General features: G+C 43.8%; 3 non-coding genes across 3 annotated transcripts; all 3 read right to left on the bottom strand.

The window, feature by feature from the left end:
* Positions 1-2,681: 2,681 nt before the first annotated feature.
* TRNAK-CUU (transfer RNA lysine (anticodon CUU)) lies at positions 2,682-2,754 on the bottom strand. Its single transcript has one exon. It is a non-coding gene; the product is annotated as a tRNA-Lys (tRNA).
* Positions 2,755-2,931: 177 nt separating this feature from the next.
* TRNAA-AGC (transfer RNA alanine (anticodon AGC)) lies at positions 2,932-3,004 on the bottom strand. The gene has a single exon. It is a non-coding gene; the product is annotated as a tRNA-Ala (tRNA).
* Positions 3,005-12,187: 9,183 nt separating this feature from the next.
* Positions 12,188-12,260, bottom strand: TRNAA-CGC (transfer RNA alanine (anticodon CGC)). Its single transcript has one exon. It is a non-coding gene; the product is annotated as a tRNA-Ala (tRNA).
* Positions 12,261-14,763: the final 2,503 nt, after the last annotated feature.

Below are 14,763 nucleotides of genomic sequence, written 5' to 3' on the forward strand. Positions count from 1 at the left end.
TTTAAATTCAAAATTTGATCTTGCCTCATTCATGGTGGAACTGTTTTGCCATCTTTCAACTTTGATCATTTTAATCCACACATCCATCCATTGGGTCCACACTCTACGCAGAGCGTTGGTGTTGACGAAGCAGTCTCCTGGGCTATTGGGCACAATCCTGGACAGTTCGCCACTCCGACACAGGATACCAGCAAGCTGGCACTCATTTTCGACAGGCTGAGTCAACCCCACCTGGTTTTAATTCAACAGCCAAGCAGGATTTGAACTCAGGATCCTAGGATCACCTAACCATTAAGCCAACACCAAGCATATTTTAATCGGTGGTGCTTTAATGGAATGGAGATTTGTTGCTTACAAAGCAACTCTATGACAAGGATTGTACAGGATGGTCTACCTTTATTTAGTAGCAGACGATTGTGGAATTTAACCAAGTAGCTGGCGATAATGTGCCTGCTTTTTGTAAGACAGTGGGATCTTTGTGTCAGTTCGCGAAACCAAGCAGACAGGACAACCGTTTTAACTAATGGCCATCTTAAGGGTCAGGGTACTCGGTGGTTCGGTGCCAAAATGGGCTGGTAGGGTGGCTGAGAGGTGCACACACCGGCTTCTAAGCCATCTAACCTGGGTTTGAATCCTGACCCAGCTCTAAACTGTGATCCTGGTGTTTTGTCGGCTGGTTGATTCATAGATGTGTGTGCAGTTCCTCAGATGGATGTTAAACTGGGTGTCCCATGTGCCGGCATTAGTTGGTGGATATGAAAGATACCACTGTCTCTTTTGCGAAGAGTCGGTGAGCTATCACCAGCACCCTGAACAAATTCTTTCCCTACCCTGTACAGAACACCACCAGAGGCACAGATCAAACCCAGATGACACCGTTTCATCATTTTGTCGCACACCCTTTGAATAGAGCATTGCAACCACCGTAAAATAGATCTATTCAAAACGCTCAACCCGTCAAAGTGCCACACATCGCATGCAAACAACCTCGGGATTTCACATACAGTACAGCATGATGAGGGTAAATGTCACATCCATTCAGCAGAGCCGTCACCTTGGTGTCGAGCAACATGATATGTGAATGATGCAAACAAAATCCTGGGATTCATAAGGAGAAGCCAAACCAAATGAGATACAAACGTTGAGATAGCTGTGTGCAAGGCATTGGTATCACACCAGTTTGGGATCCGCACCAAGACCACCTTGTAATTTTGAAGTGAACTGGAAATGGGACAAAGACATGCAGAACGGATTGCCCCCAGAACCTCCAGCGTTAGTTCGATGTTGAACTCTCTCGAATGGCCTTCACTCGAACATCGACCTCGGCCGAGTAGGCTCACGTTGTTCTACAAGACAGTACACCATGAAGTTGCTCTTGAAATACCACCATACGCCAACCAAGCAGTTATTCTGGGAGAGGAAGCACCACCAAGCGGTTTGTGCCCCTCCGATGTTGCACTCGTCAACTTCTGGGAACATCCTTTTCTGATACTTCGGATATATATGAACACTGTGGTATCAGTCAAAAATTGTCGCGGGGGGGCGGTGCAAGACGTCCAACTTGGCCCCCGGCCTATAGACAAGGAACACCAGAAGCAAAATGGGACGCAGACTGGGACTCGGGCAGCACGGAAGCCTGAAACCGCTTCTGGAGATGGAGGAGAGTGGACAATGACGCTGTGTTTGAATTCCATTCTCAAAAAAATAATTGAGCCCCCTGTTTTTAACCGTGTCTCACAAAGTGAACGCTGGCTCCAAGTTCTTCTTGTTCTTCTTGTTCTTCTTGTTCTTCTTGTTCTTCTTGTTCTTCTTGTTCTTCTTGTTCTTCTTGTTCTTCTTGTTCTTCTTCTACCTTTAGGAAGCAGCTCTTTTATATACAAGATCCGGATCTCCTTAAATATTAAACACCTGAACACATCCTCGCATTGACGGTGCCTTTTGAGAGCGTCTATCATGAACTTTTAAATATATTCGGACATTTGCTTCAAAGTTTCGAAAAGTTCACGTTACTATTTAAAGATTATTCCATTTAATGTGTTGTAATTTGGTAAATACACTATTTTCTCGTCATGAAAGAGGAGCCTCCATGACGGGTCTCGCTATTGGCTCCATTAAGGCACGTGACCAATTATCTGAAGTTGTTGTTATTGTTATTGTGATTAAAACTTTTAAGTATATTCGGACATTTGCTTTAAAGTTTCGAAAAGTTCACGTTACTATTTAAAGATTATTGCATTTTTTTTAGCCGCGTCTCGCGTTGCGAACGTTGGCTCGAAGTGAGCTCCGCGTTGTTCTTCTCCTTGTTCTTATTTTCTTCTCCTTCTCCTTCTCCTTCTTCTTCTTATTCTTCTTCTTCTTCTTCTTCTTCTTCTTCGTCTTCTTCTTCAAGACAAAACCTGAAGGACGCGGCTCTTGGACACATTTGGCCTTGTTTTATTTGTCAGCCCGACCCGAACCTTGGGACCCTCAAGTGAACCATGAAAATTGAATCAGGCAACGTTCCTCGATTCAGATGACGCGGAATAACCAGCAGATGGCGCTTGTTGACACGACGAGAGGACGAAAGTTGCAATTTATTATATTTGAGCATTAACTCTGTGGAAGAATTTCAAATACGCTTTTCAAACAAAATTTATACAGGAGCAGAAAACAAACAAAAAAATACCCCAAAAAGCAATTCCCGCCCAACGTGGGGCTCGAACCCACGACCCTGGGATTAAGAGTCCCATGCTCTACCGACTGAGCTAGCCGGGCAGATATTATTTAATTCCGTTATGGCAGCTTTTCAAAGTATTTACATTGAATTTTCTTCGGAAAACGTAAATTTTACACGTCGAAATGTTTATTTAATTTTGTCATGTTCACACGTTTTCATTTTGATTCCAATTCAAAAACATTAATTCCCTGATGAGATGTGAGAACATAAAATAATGGAGGATGCGGGCATCGATCCCGCTACCTCTCGCATGCTAAGCGAGCGCTCTACCATTTGAGCTAATCCCCCTAATGTGCCTGTTTGGCTTTTCACACGATCTATGAAGGCAACATTTATTATTATGGTCATGATTGTACAACTGAATGAAAATATTTTAATTCAACTGTGTGTCGAATGATTGTTTGGCGGTGCACAATCTTAACCCGTGTGTTTGTGTAAAATTAACCTCATTTCACATTCTTTACATCACTTGAGCACAGACAATAGGCTCTTCTGCACTCGTGTCGACTGTGAGGAAAGATTCCTTTTTTTGTCTCAAAATTTTACCAGAATCACAGTAAAATACCCTCGCTAAGCAATGAAGACTCTGACAAGACCATCCGCTTCAGGATCTCCGGCCAATGTTTCTCAGGCGGCGAGTCCGGAGCGACCTTCGATTTCAACCACAACGAGCGGTTCTGCCTCGACCACTTCGACACTGACTTCGGCTGCAGGAGGTGCGGTCGGGACAAGGGGGGCCCTGAGGGAAGCTGTGGAGGTGGTGGTGCGAAGCTTCGGCAAACACACCCAGGGCTACGGACGTGGTGAGTCACACCGACCTGAGGGCATGCCCTTTCAACAAAGTGACCAAGGGTCATGGAGGCCATCGTGATCACAATCGTCGTGTTAATAATCCTCTTGATCGTGACGGGGTGTGATGATCGTTCTCGTGATGGTTTGTGTCATGCTTTGTGATGGCCAAGGTGATTGTACTCATTGTCTCGTGTTGAAGATGTTGGTTGTCATTGATCTCGTGATATTTGTGATATCTTGATAATGATGGTGTCTTTCGTTGATGTCAGAGAATTCATTGTTGCGTTAAGACCCCTGACATCCCCAAAATGATTGGGAGAAGAGAGAGTCCTCCCTTCCTCTGCTTTGCGGTGGGTCCCTTGGGACACCTTTGTCGACCCCCAGAGTCTCAACATGTACCCAGACCCTCCCTGGGTTTTTTGCTCACCTGGACTTTACTCAGGTGAGCTTATCAGTCATTCCATGTCATTTCAGCCTGGGGTTGCGGTGACCCCCTCAGATTTTTCTGAAAAAATTATCAAAGCTTCCTTCACATCTATGAGGAAGGTTTGCTAAGTTATAGCTCAAAATTCCAAGTCGTGTCTGAGATATCGCCCTTCAATAACCCTCGGGGTTTTTCAATTCTGGCAGGCGCGAGGTGCAGATTTGTATCTGAAGCATTTTTGGAGGGCTCTAAATTCCAGTTTTACAAACAGAGTTCTAAAACTACACACAAATGGTGTCTATTAGTGAGGCTTTCAGAATCTGACATCAACAATGTTCTCCTTAAAATACTTTTAAAGATAAGTACTCTCAAAAGTCGTGATTTGTAACATGCAGTCAAAAAAATTGGAGTTTTCAATTTGCTGCCAACAGTCAGTTTATTCATCATGAAGAATTTTGTTGCCTGATTTACATAATCTGGTGACTCAATCATTTACACAAGAAAACTGAAACCTTTTGGAGCAAAATCTTGGGTGCTATAGGTGTCTGAACTTTGCTCCAGACTCAACGACACTGAAATTTACCCCAGATTTACCCCAAGTGTTCACCATGTTGACAGTTATACAGCTCTTTAAAATTTTTGTGACTTAAAGACACATACATAGTCAAACTGTGGTAGAAAATTCAAGGGTTGTTCTCAATCCCTTCTATTTTTAAACGATTTTTATAAAGGCCCACTATTTAAAAAAAACATGTTCGATGAAAGATGTAGAATAAAAGCAATAGGTGTGCTTTTGAAGTGGAAGCCATGTCAAGAATTCCTAAGTTGGCACCACAATGATCAAATTGTTGTGTTTTTTGGTCAGAACAAGTATGTGGTTACTTTAATTTGGCTCACATTTTTAAAAAAGGATATTTTAGTTTAAGACCACCGCCAATCTCAACTACAAACGAGAGGGGGAGCACTCGGTTGAGTGCAAAATCTCCGCGCCAATACTGCTGGGTCACTTAAGTGAACCTGATATCCTATTCATTGTAGGTCAAAACGGATCAGACTCTACTGAACCACGATTGAATCAACTAAACTAGATCGACGCGTATGTCGAAATGCCCCAAAAAAAAAAAAATAGAAATTTTTTTGAAAAAAAAGTTGCAAATTTTATTTTTTTTCTCGAATAATTTTTTTTTTTGGGGGGGGGTTGGAAATCAGTTAAAACATGTAGAAATGCAAAAAAAAAAATTCAAATATTTTTCAAATAAAATCGAAATTTTTTGGAAAAAAAGTTGCGAAATTTTCTGGTTTTTTTTTTGGACCAAGTCCAAAATCTAATGGCATGTTCCTTGGATCATACCTAATCCCCCCACCAAGTTTCGTCGAAATCCGTCCAGGAGTTTTTCCGTAATACTGTTTAGAAACAAACAAACAAACAGTCAGGGGTGAAAACAGTAACCTCCATCCATCTTCGATGGCGGAGGTTAATTAAGACACATAATCTGATCATAATAATCACCGTTATAAATATTCATATCTATTTGTTTATATACTAAGTGTACATTGTACTAAAGTCTACATCCATTTGTAAATGTAGGTACAATATCTGATTCAACTTTTTTTTTTCATAATTTCATATAAAATTGTTTGGACAAATGTACTTGGATCCATTGTACAAAGAGAACAGTGATTAATTTTATAATGGCCAGGATATACTAAAATGTAACAATGAGCATTGGCAGTTACTACAGGGCTGTGTATTAGGTTAAAGCCTAAATAAGATAGAGTTGTGCTTCATGCCTATCTTTGGAAATGATTGTGGTACACTTCTTTAAGCTTTACTAAACTGATTTATATATTGTTAGATTCCACTAAGTCATACTTCCTCACAATATCTTTATTTTTTCTATATGTTTGTTAGTAAAAAATTCATTTTAAAAAAAAGTAGCTTTTGGGACTGCAGAATCATTAGAAATTGATGCTTTTTTTGTAAATTACTTCAAAACTTCAAACCCCACATTTATGATATTTTGCATGACTATAAAGGTTTACACAAGTATTTTGAAATCTTCGCTACCAGATCGTGTAATACCTCAAATTGAACACCTCGATGAGTGCTTTCTAGATATGTCAAGCGTGAGACATTATGACGTCATTTGGTGACGTTATGACGCAAATGCATATTTTTCATGGTTACTCTGTAGAACGATTCTCATCGGAATCACTCGTAGGCAGATATTCCTCAAGGAGTCGCTCCTGGTGGATAGCAGCTCTGTTCACCTCAGTGTGACCTTAAAGAAGTCACACGTGGTCACCTTTTGGCAAGATACAGCTCACCCTGCGGGTGACATTGGTTTTTTATTGTTATGATTATTCACGCAAAACTGCATGAAAATATTTTAAGTCAACTGTTTGTCGAATGATTGTTTGGAGGTGCACAATCTTAACCAGTGTGTTTGTGTAAAATTATCCTCATTTCACATTCTTTACATCACTCGAGCACAGACAAGAGGCTCTTCTGCATTCGTGTCGATCGTGAGGAAAGATTATTTGCTCAGTCTCAAAATTTAACCAGAATCACCGTAAAATACCCTCGCTGAGCTATGAAGACTATGACGAGCATGCGCTTCAGGATCTGTGCCCGATGTTGCTCAGGCGGCGAGTCTGGAGCGACCTTCGATTTCAACCACAACGAGAGGTTCTGCCTCGACCACTTCGGCACTGACTTCGGCTGCAGGAGGTGCGGTTGGGACAAGATGGGCCCTGAGGGAAGCTGCGGTGGTGGTGGTGTGAAGCTTCAGCAAACACACCCAGGGCAACGGACGTAGTGAGACGCACCAGCCTGCGGGCATGCCCTTTCAACAAAGTGACCAAGGGTCATGGAAGCCATCATTATCACAATCGTAGTGTTAATAATCCTCTTGATCATGACGGTGGTGTGATGATCGTTGTTGTGATGAAGTTAGGGAATTTTAGGAAATTTTATCGACCATCTGTGAAAAAATTGCTTGCCAAAAATTTATTCACTAACGTATTCATCTCGGTGTCTACTAACACCTGTCAATTCGTGCAAACCTAAATCCTTGTGGAAAATTCTGGGGAGCCAATCAAAGTTCGGGTGGTCAGAGGGCCTACGCGAAAAAAATCGAAAAATTAACTTTTGCCAATATTGACTTGTGGGATGTCTAACTCGGGATTTTTGGGGGTGCCAAATTGATTCCAAACATTATTTTTGAGAGAAAAACACTCCTTGATAATATAAAATGTATTTTATTGTCATTTTTAACAGAACTGTGCTCAATGGAAATGTTGCTTCGTCAGGTTTTACAACCTGATTTATCAAACTCCCCAGTATCTTCCTCACTCCTCTTGTCATCCAGCTGGTTTATGTTCAGGCAAGAGTTACCATGACAGATGCCGCAAGCAAAAATACACTTGACTCCTTGCTTTTTACAGCAGCACCTAAGTGAGCTGCATTCCCCCGCACAGTTGCAGCTGGCAAACGTCAGGAGGTAGTCTGGTGCAATGGGGTCTGCAGAAGGGACCGGTGCATATCCTTGCTCAGTGAGTTGCCATCCATAGTCCCAGGCATCCAACGATGAACTTTGCAGCATCAGCCAGTCTCTAGTCTGGAGGTAAGCTCAGAGAGAGTGCTGTGCTGCAGCTCCTGTTGTCGGGGGGAGTTTCTCATGTTTTATGCTCCCAGTCGCAGCTCGCTTGCTGAAGATGTCGAATCTCAAGTCTTCCAAGTCTTTGGAGGATTTCCCATGGAACATGAGCATGAAAGGATCACAGCCTGCTTTAATGATATCACCTTTCTCAGCTCGGATGTCCATAAACACGTCCATTGCCCTCTCTGCTTCACCAGTCTTGCAGAGCTTGCTTAGCAAAGTTGGTTTGCCAAACCCAAAAATTGCAGACACTGTATCGCAGCCAGAGAAGCTTTGCAAGAAGATGAAATACCTCCGGGATATCTCTTGGAGGGCCTCCCGGATCTTTCCGACATCGTAAGATGTTTCTTTGGCTGTCATGAGGAAGATCGGAAGGTCTGCAACATGATGAATCAGCATAACTAGGACGTCTGCGTCCTCAGCCCTCACCTCGCCATGGGACTCTCTTGCCTCATCTGGAGCTGCACGGACGATGGAGGTGTCGGCATCATTGTAGCATTGCTGTACACTGATTCCATTCCTTCTAAATGTCTCAGCAAGGAGCAGAACGAGCTGGGCTTTGTTGTTATTGTTATCGAGGAACTTTTCTCTTGCAATGATGATTTTGAGATGCAGACAAATCTGAATGTCACAGCATGCATTCTTTGTTCGTCTCAAGTGGTCATGGTCCTTGGTGGAGCTGCCATATCCGTCAAAGACCACCGTTATCCGGAGGCGATGGCTCCCCATGGACTTCACAAACCGGAGGTAGCTCTCGGCAGCATCCTTCCAAGTAAGGTTAGCCTCCCACTTGACATTGTGCAGGAGCCACCCACCATCAACCACAAGGCTTGTGCAGGGGGGTTGTTTGACATGTGACATACCTTCAGGGAACTTGCTGGGGCAGCCTTGTCTGGCTTTTGCTACTTTTGATTTTTGTCAAGCAGAGACATCGGTTTTGGTGTCCACTCAAAGCCCAGAGCTTCTTTGGTCTTGACTTCACGCTCACTGATGACAATGAGGCGGTTGAATAGCTTCAGTGAGTCAATGACCAGCTTCTCGCCATTGACTTCGGGTCCAGATCTGAGGCTTGTAAGTGATTTGACCTTGTGTTTGGTTACCTTTGCATCCACAACAGTTTTCCCATCCATCTTAGCCTGTATGGCTCTGCCAACTTTTTCTGCTTGATCAGCATTGACTTGGTCTTCAGGAGTGCTGCTGAACCCAGTTGAGAAGGACACAAGAGTCTTCTTGTCCCGTGTGGCATCGAAAGGGTTGACTTCCTCCAAGCACCCAACTATGGTGTTGACAGCATCGTTATCTCTCTTCATTTGGGCTCTTTTAACGTCAGTGTGGACAGCCACCCCGCATTTGACCATGCTTCTTTCTTGCTCTTGGTGAATGAACAAGAAGTGGTTCAGAGTCTAAACCCAAGACTTATGAGAAGACTCATTCCGAAAGCGGCCTCTGTTTTGACCACCGGAGGATTTTGCCTCACGCATGAGTGTGGTTTCTATCGTGATGTCGGTCCATGTGCTGGACCATTCATGGTCTGAGAACCTGACTACATGGTTGCCGTACAAAGTGAACTTGTATAGAGTTTCCTGGAACATGGGACTCTCCTGTCGCTGATGCATCAGCTGTACATACAGCCTTGCTCCCTTTGCGTACTGATGGTGGCCCACTGCTGCGAAGGTATTGAGCATTCCAATGATGCAGCTGAGATGACCTGTGTGGTCTGGGACACGCTCACTCCTGATGACACGCTCACAAGCTCAGAATGTGATAAGATCCGTGGGTGGCCTTTATTGGAGACTTTTGAGAGCGTATGCTTTTCAATCCTGGAACCACCACAGATGAAACACCTCAAGCCAGATTCAGTCACATTCTTGTCCATACTCTCTTCAAAAAATAAGACTTTTTTGTAAACAACAGACAGGACATGAAATTTTGACACAAAACAGACAGAACACACATACAGTGATGTGTTTTAACATTAATAGGTCCACTCCACGTTGAATATATTCAACTTCTATGGAGTCCGGAACACAATAATTTATAGCTAAAAGCTCTGAGCTAACATCAGTGAACACAGAGAATTCTACTGAAAATGAGCACAAGTATAACCAACAATACAGCAATAGTTTCAAAAATGTTGTATGCTGGTTTCAGCACAATTTGAACAATCTGAATCAATTGAGCCAAATTACCGCAAAACACAGTCTGAGATGTCTAAAAATGGATCATATCAATATTTTATGGCCAGGGATTCATTTTTCCTCAAATCTAATGGTTGGAATCAATTCAGCTCCCCCAAGAAACCCCTATTTCGACATCCCACAAGTCAATATTTGCAAAAGTTAATTTTTCCGATTTTTTTGCCCAAGCCCTCTGAGCACACGAACTTTGATTGGTTCCCCAGAATTTTCCACAAGGATTTGGGTTTGCACTAATTGATATGTGTTAGTAGACACCCAGATGAATACGTTAGTGAAGAAATTTTTTGGTAAGCAGTTTTTTCACAGATGGTCAATACAATTTGGTAAAATTCCCAAACTAATGGTTTGTGTCATGCTTTGTGATGGCCAAGGTGATTGTACTCAAGGTCTCGTGTTGAAGATCTTGGTTGTCATTGATCTCATGATATTTGTGATATCTTGATAATGATGGTATCATTCGTTGGTGTCAGAGAATTCATTGTTGTGAGAGAGTGAGATTCGGACCTGCAGTGAAAACAAAGCGGTTTTTTTTTTGAAGCAAATTATTCTAAAAAAAATTTGCTGAGTATATTTTAATCTGCATGGAGAACGAACTGCTCTTGTGGAGAAAGAATGGGAATTATTACTGTTTTAACGTGACAGAGCAGTACCCACAGGATGAGAGAACCGATGGAGCAGAACAACACTTGTGGCGTGACAGAGCCGATGGGGCAGAGCAGGAATGGCAGGAAAACACCAAGAAGGAAAAGAAAGAGAGGCAGAGAGGGAAAGAAGAGAGGCAGGGATGAAGATCAAAATGGAGACTGTAACGGCAGAGTGGAAAGCCAAAGAGGATAAATAGAAGGCTGAAAAGCAGAAAAGGGTGGCGGAAGGAACAAGATGAGGGTGGAGCAGATGATATCGGAAACACAGCAACAGGTAGCATCCAGCAAAAGTCGGGAATGATCCCGCGATTGTCATGGTCAATGTGGTCCCTCGGCTCAATGGTGCGAAGGAGGAGCTCACCCAAATAACAGACAGGTGGGTCAGGATTCTTCCTGTTGGAGGTTACATGTTTGGATGTGTGCGTTGTGAAATGGATTCTGCAACCTGACCACCTGAACCCGAAATGGAATACTCTTCAGAATAGGCATGGTGCAAAGAGAATAATGAGTGTCACATATTGGGTCCTGACGGGTTACTGCAACCACAGTGGGACTCAGAGAGGGTTCAGGAGGATTCGCAATAGGAATGTTGTGGCACAAAAGCCTTCTTCAAGAACTCCGAGGACTCGCACCATGGAGATGGCATTGGTTGGGAATCCTGATGAGGGGGGCACACTGCTGATCCACGAGATTTTGCAGGGGCACAGGTTGAGGAAAATTAGACTGCCAGGCCCTAAATCAAAGAGAGCACTTGCATGTGGAGCAGCAGGTAAATCGGTTGAAAGAATCACCTTGAAAGGGTTTATGTGTAAGCAGGGGGACAACTTTGTTTTTGGAATATTCAGTTGGAGTCCGAGCGCTTCTGCTTCGCACCATTGACATGGGCAACCGCCTTTAAACAGCAGATAATTGGTGTGTGCGTTGAGACTGCTTACAACCCCAAAATGATCGGGAGAAGAGAGAGTCCTCCCTTCCTCTGCTTTGCGGTGAGTCCCTTGGGAAACCTTTGTCAACCCCCAGAGTCTCAACATGTACCCAGACCCTCCCTGGGTTTTTAGCTCACCTGGACGTTATTCAGGTGAGCTTATGCGATTGAGCACTTTCTGTCGGTGAGTGAGTGAACCAGTCAGTCGGTCAGTCAGTCTGTCTGTATCAGTTCAGACATCATCGCTAGAACCAAACACACGATTTTAATGAAAGTTGGCCTCAACCATCATGACCCATAATGCACCCAAATATATCGACCCCATCAAAATCTACGCTCATGAAAGGGTTCGATGGGGACGGGAGATGTTGTACCACCCCAAAATAGGTACTTGCTCTCTTCTCCAAAACGACAGACACTATTTTGATGAAACTTGACAGCCTTCATTACCCATGATGTACCAAAGTTTGTTCACAGCAGAAATAAAAAAATCAGGGCCTTACGGGCTCTGCGGGGGGTTTGAGCCCCAAAATTTCTCGAGCATCAGAGAAATATAAAAAACCAAAAATTAATTTATTCCAAACGTGGAGGTCAAACCCACGATCTGAGGATCAAGAGTCCCATGCTCTTCCAAATGAGGAAACCAGGAAGATATTGTTGCACTCTATTATGACAGCTTTTCAAAACATGTACATTGAATTTCATTTGGAAAACGAAAAGTTCACACGTTGAAGTATTCAGTTCATTTTTTCATGTTCATACGTTTTCATCATGATTCCATTTCAGAACGATCAATTCCCTGGTGAGATGTGAGAACATAAAATAATGGAGGATGCGGGTATCGATCCCGCTACCTCTCGCATGCGAAGCAAGCGCTCTACCATTTGAGCTAATCCCCCTGCTGTGTCTGTTTGGCTTTTCACACGATCTATGAAGGCAATCTTTATTGTTATGATTATTAATGCAAAGTTGTGCACGAAAATATTTTACGTCAACTGTGTGTCAAATGATTGTTTGGCGGTGCACAATCTTAACCAGTGTGTTTGTGTAAAATTATCTATTTCACATTCTTTACATCACTCGAGCACAGACAATAGACTCTTCTGCACTTCTGTCCACTGTGAGGAAAGATTCCTTGCTCAGTCTGAAAATTTAAGCAGAATCGCAGGAAAATACCCTCGCTGAGCAATGAAGACTGACAAGAGCATCCGCTTCAGGATCTCGGGCCGATGTTTCTCAGGCGGCGAGTCCGGATCGAGCTTCGATTTCAGCCACAACGAGTCATTCTGCCTCGACCAGTTCGACACTGACTTCGGCTGCCAGAGGTGCGGTCGGGACAAGGGGGGCCCTGAGGGAAGCTGTGGAGGTGGTGGTGCGAAACTTCGGAAAACACACCCAGGGCGACGGACATGGTGAGACACATCGACGTGCTGGCATGCCCTTTCAACAAACTGACCAAGGGTCATGGAGGCCGTCGTGATCACAATCGTAGTGTTAATAATCCTCTTGATCGTGACGGGGTGTGATGATCGTTCTCGTGATGGCTGGTGTCATGCTTTGTGATGGCCAAGGTGATTGTTCTCATGGTCTCGTGTTGAAGATGTTGGTTGTGATTGATCTCATGATATTTGTGATATCTTGATAATGATGGCATCATTCGTTGGAGTCAGAGAATTCATTGTTGTCAGAGAGTGAGATTCGGACCTGCAGCAAAAACAAAGCGGTTTTGTTTTTTGACGCAAATTGTTCGAAAAAAATTTCAGTGAGAATATTTTAATCTGCCATGGAGAACGAACTGCTCTTGTGGAGAAAGAATGGGAATTATTACTGTTTTAATGTGACAGAGCAGTACCCACAGGTTGAGAGAACCGATGGAGCAGAACAACACTCGTGGCGTGACAGAGCCGAAGGGGCAGAGCAGGAATGGCAGGAAAACACCAAGAAGGAAAAGAAAGAGAGGCTGAGAGTGAAAGAAGAGAGGCAGGGATGAAGATCGCAATGGAGACTGGAACGGCAGAGTGGAAAATCGTAGAGGATAAAAAGAAGGCTGAGATGCAGAAAAGGGTGGCGGAAGGAACAAGATGAGGGTGGAGCAGATGATATTGGAAACACACAGCAACAGGTAGCATCCAGCAAAAGTCTGGAACGAGCCGGCGATTGTCACGGTCGATGTGTTCCCTCTGCTCAATGGTGCGAAGGAGGAGCTCACCCAAATAACAGAGGGCTGGGTCAGGATTCTTCCTGTTGGAGGTTACATGTTTGGATGTGTGCGTTGTGAAATGGATTCCGCAATCCGACCATGGAAACCCGAAATGCAATACTCTCCAGAACAGACCGTGTGCAAAGAGAATGATGAGTGTCACATATTGGGTACTGACGGGTTAATGCATCCACAGTTGGAGTTAGAGAGGGTTCAGGAGGATTCGCAAGAGGAATGACGTGGCACAAAGGACTCCCACAAGAACTCTGAAGACTCGCACCATGGAGTTAGCATTGTTTGGGAATCCTGATGAGGGGGCCACACTGCCCGTGGACGAGATTTTGCAGCAGTACAGGTTTTGGAAAATTGGAGTGCCAGGCCCAAAATCAAAGAGAGCACTTGCATGTGGAGCAGCAGGTAAATCGGTTGAAAGAATCACCTTGAGGGGGTTTATGTGTAAGCAGGGGGACAACTTTGTTTTTGGAATATTCAGTTGGAATCCGAGAACTTCTGCTTCGCACTGTTGACGTGGGCAACTGCCTTTAAACAGCAGATAATTGGTATGTGTGATGAGACCCCTTACAATCCCAAAATGATTGGGAGAAGAGAGAGAGAGAGAGAGTCCTCCCTTCCTCTGCTTTGCGGTGAGTCCCTTGGGACACCTTTGTCAAGCCCCAGAGTCTCAACATGTACCCAGACCCTCCCTGGGTTTTTTGCTCACCTGGACTTTATTCAGGTGAACTTATGCGATTCAGCACTGTCCGTCGGTGAGTGAGTGAACCAGTAAGTCGGTCAGTCAGTCTGTCTGGATCACTTCAGACATCATTGTTTGAACCAAACACACGATTTTATTTGGAGTTGGCCACAACCATCATGACCCATAATGTACCAAAATGATTCGACCGCATCAAAATCTGCGCTCATTAAATGGGTCGATGGGGACGGGAGATGTTGTACCACCCCAAAAGAGGTATTTGCTCTCTTCTCCAAAACGACACCCACAATTTTAATGAAACTTGACTGCAGCCTTCATGACCCATGATGTCACAAAGTTTGTTCACAGCAGAAAAAAAATCAGGGCCTTAGGGGCTCTGCGGGAGGTTGAAGCCCCAAAATTTATCGAGCATTGGAGAAAAAAAAACAACCAAAAATTAATTCACACCAAACGTGGGGGTCAAACCAATCACCCGAGGAATCAGAGT

Source organism: Eptatretus burgeri, chromosome 11 (assembly GCF_056783735.1).
Source record: "Eptatretus burgeri isolate ZD-2024b chromosome 11, Ebu_testis_v1, whole genome shotgun sequence".
NCBI classification, from domain to species: domain Eukaryota; kingdom Metazoa; phylum Chordata; class Myxini; order Myxiniformes; family Myxinidae; genus Eptatretus; species Eptatretus burgeri.